Here is a 4,018-nt window from a genome sequence, read left to right on the forward strand (position 1 = left end):
CATACACGCACACACATACATATACACACACTCACACAAGGGAAGGCACACATACACACACACATACATGCACACACATACATATACACACTCACACAAGGGAAGGCACACACACACATACATACACACATACATACACATACATACACACACACACGGGAAGGCACACACATATACATACACACACACATACACACACACTCACACAAGGGAAGGCACACATACACACACACATATACGCACACACATACATATACACACACTCACACACACATATACGCACACACACATACACATACACACATACATATACATACACACACACATACACACACACTCACACAAGGGAAGAAGGCACACATACACACACACATACACGCACACACATTCACACATACACACACACTCACACACGGGAAGGCACACACACACACATACATACACATATACATATACATACACACACACTCACACAAGGGAAGGCACACACATATACATACACACACACATACATACACACTCACACAAGGGAAGGCACACATACACATACACATATACACACACACATACATATACACACACTCACACACACATATACGCACACACATACATATACACACACTCACACAAGGGAAGGCACACACACACACACACACACACACACACACCAATTGGCCTTTACAAAGGCATGTACTTAAGCATGTTTATAGACACCCGTGAAGGGCAGCAAGCAACTCAACACTTACTGCCTCTAGAAAGAGAACTGAATCCTGAAAAACAAAGACCAGAGGATGTGATCTAAGGACAAAGTCACTTTCTTCTGTTAGACACTTGCAGTGTGTCAATTCTGCAGCAGCAACATGTGTGGAGCTTTCTCTCCACTAGCAAACAATCCATCAAACCCATCAGATCCCTCAGATCCACAAGGAGCAGCAGCTGACTGGTCTCATTGTCAGTATCAAATCCCACAGTGTGAGAGCTCAGCCTCCAAAACTATCTCAACTGACGTCTGACGTGGTTGTGAGCCCTGGTTACCTTGCCTATCTGTCTGTCCATAAGCCGGAAGTGACATAAAGCCTTCCTCGAGCAATTCATTTACTAAGTGGCTCACAGAACTCAGAGAAGCACATCTACTGGTTTGTTATAACAAACACCACAAAGAGAAAGATGGGGAGCTGCTTGGGGTGAGGGATGGGGCCAGGAACATGGCCTTCCCTGCCCTCACTGCCACGCCTCACTTCAGAAACTGTCACGTGTGCTGCAGTCCCACTGGCTTTCTCCCAGAGATATCATTTCATGGCCATGACTGAAGCACATTCAACAGTGCAGGAGTATGATCAGACAAAAAGGTCATGATCTGATGATAAAAGCCTGAGGGGAGAAATCCATGGAGACCTGTCTGTCCACATTCCCAGCTGTTCTCTCCAGCATCCTTCCTCCTATCCTAGCAGCACAGCCAGATAGCTCCTAAAGTGAAGGGTCTTAACATAGCCTATTACACAAGGTCATTCAGAAACTTTTCCATCCGTCTATTTATCTATCTATCTATCTATCTATCTATCTATCTATCTATCTATCTATCTATCTGAGACAAGATTTCTCTGTGTGGCCCTGGCTGTCCTGGAACTCACTCTATAGACCAGGCTGACCTCAAACCCAAGAGATCTGACTGCCACTGTCTCCCAAGACCTGGGATTAAAGGTATGCACTACCACACTGGGTCAGAAATTTTGTATATGGCCAGCTCTAAGACAGAAAATGCAAGGGATTTGAGATCTGATGCCTCGTTTTAAAAAAATAGAAATTGTAGTGTCGCCAGGCGGTAGTGGCGCATGCCTTTAATCCCAGCACTTGGGAGGCAGAGGCAGGCGGATTTCTGAGTTCAAGGCCACCCTGGTCTACAGACTGAGTTCTAGGACAGCCGGGGCTACACAGAGAAACCCTGTCTAGAAAAAAAGAAAAAAAAAAAGAAAGAAAGAAAGAAATTGTAGTGTCTATGGATTGCCTTGGAAAGGACATTTTAAGCCACAGATAATGAAAAAGTATATGTATGTGTGTGTGTGTGTGTGTGTGTGTGTGTGTGTGTAAAACATACTTTCCATTGTACATAATTAATTTACAGTATACATATAGTATTAAAAACAAAATATCATATCTTTTTACTGTATATACTTCCTTAATTTAATATATGCATGTATTATATGTGTACAAAATAGCCACAAAAAAAAAAACAAAAACCACTGTTCCACATTCACCCTCTGAGCCTGAGAATTTCTGTGGTAACTTGTGAAATGACATGTGATGTTGTCACAATGAGCAGCACAGATCTGACCCCACCCCACCCCCAGCCACACCTCAGAGCCTCTGCTCTTGCCATAGCAAGAGTCTCTGCACACACTCCCTTCCTCCTCTCCTCTCCTTCCTTCCATCCACTCCACTGAGGTGGCTGAGGATCATGGAACAAAGGAGGAGTCCTTCAGATCTTGCCTGTTTCTGCCTGGAGAAGAGGATAAATGCCCTGGAGCAGTGAGCAGATTGCGCCTGAGGCCTGTGGACTGCGGAAGGACAGACAGCCCCTTTTACCCCACAGTATCTTAATGGTCAGCAAGGCTGAACTGTTTCTCATAGGTTATTCCCACTTAGGAAGCAAGGAAACCAAATTACAGCAAACACTGTGTGTGCCAGAGGGATCCTCCATACACCGCTGGTAGGAAGGAATGTATAGTGGCTATCGCAGCCGCTATGCAAAATCAGTACTGAGGTTCCTCGGACAGCCAAGACCAGCTTCTCCATGGGAACCCACCACACAGGCGCTGTGAATGTGCCAACTTCTCGGGGATGACATTCAGACCTGTGGTGACAGAGGGCTGGAACCCTGCAGAGAAAACCACGCATTGGTTAGCCTGAGATCTTTAGAGTAACAGTTGGTCATTGAACGATTCGAAGATCTGCTGTTGCATGTCCTTTACTCTCTTGTATTTGAAGGTGTTTGGTGGGCGTGCAGACCCTGGAGACCCTCTTCCTGCTCCTGATCACAGCACTGGTTGAAATTGTCCCAGATCCTGCATGTCAGTAGGCATGACAGTCAATTCCCACATTCCAGAAACAGTTGTTCCCCAGTCCCTCATTCTGCCTTTCATGACTCAATGCCTACAACTCGCCATCGTTAATGACCAATGAGACAAGTTTCCACTGTCACCATCATTGTATTGTCCCTATGCAAATGTTCTATTACCCCCACTACCAACCCCCACCCTGACCCCTGCCTATAAAACCAACCATCATGACCTGGTCTGAGACTTTCTCCATCACTGCTCAGAAGCGGCCATTTTGTGCCTGTCCCCAATAAATCTCTTTCATGAGGTTTGTTGTGGTGTGATGTTGTATTTCTTGGCCCCAGAGGCCCAAGATACTTTTTCACTGCAAAACCCTCTCAGCGACCATGTCTGCACAAGGTTAGGGCTGAAGAAACACATGATCTAGCAGCAGAAGCAAGAGGAGGGTTGTTGTGGGAACCATATTTTCTGTGAAAGATGTGAAGTCAGGATTAGTCCGTGTCTCAGAGGCACAGTGACTGCTGCCTCTCTCTCACTGGCAAGAAAAGCCAGGGCCAGTATTGTACAAAATACTGAGTTGCCTCAGTAGCTAAAGGAGCTTGCTATCAAGCCCAATGACCTGAGTTTGATCCCCAGATCCACATAGAGGAAGAACAGAACCAACTCCCACATGTTGTCCTTTGGCATCCATACATGTGCCTATGTGTAGGCTCTCTGTCCCTGTCTCTCTCTGACTCTCTGTCTCTGTATCTCTCTCCCTCTCTTCTCCTCTCTCTCTCTCTCTCACACACACACACACAGTAAATGAATTAATGTTTAAAAGATGTTTTAAAGGGCCGGGCAGTGGTGGCGCACACCTTTAATCCTAGCACTTGGGAGGCAGAGGCAGGCAAATTTGAGTTCGAGACCAGCCTGGTCTACAGAGTGAGTTCCAGGACAGCCAGGGCTACACAGAGAAACCC

The sequence above is a fragment of the Mastomys coucha genome, unplaced genomic scaffold, assembly GCF_008632895.1.
Source record: "Mastomys coucha isolate ucsf_1 unplaced genomic scaffold, UCSF_Mcou_1 pScaffold9, whole genome shotgun sequence".
Classification (NCBI taxonomy): domain Eukaryota; kingdom Metazoa; phylum Chordata; class Mammalia; order Rodentia; family Muridae; genus Mastomys; species Mastomys coucha.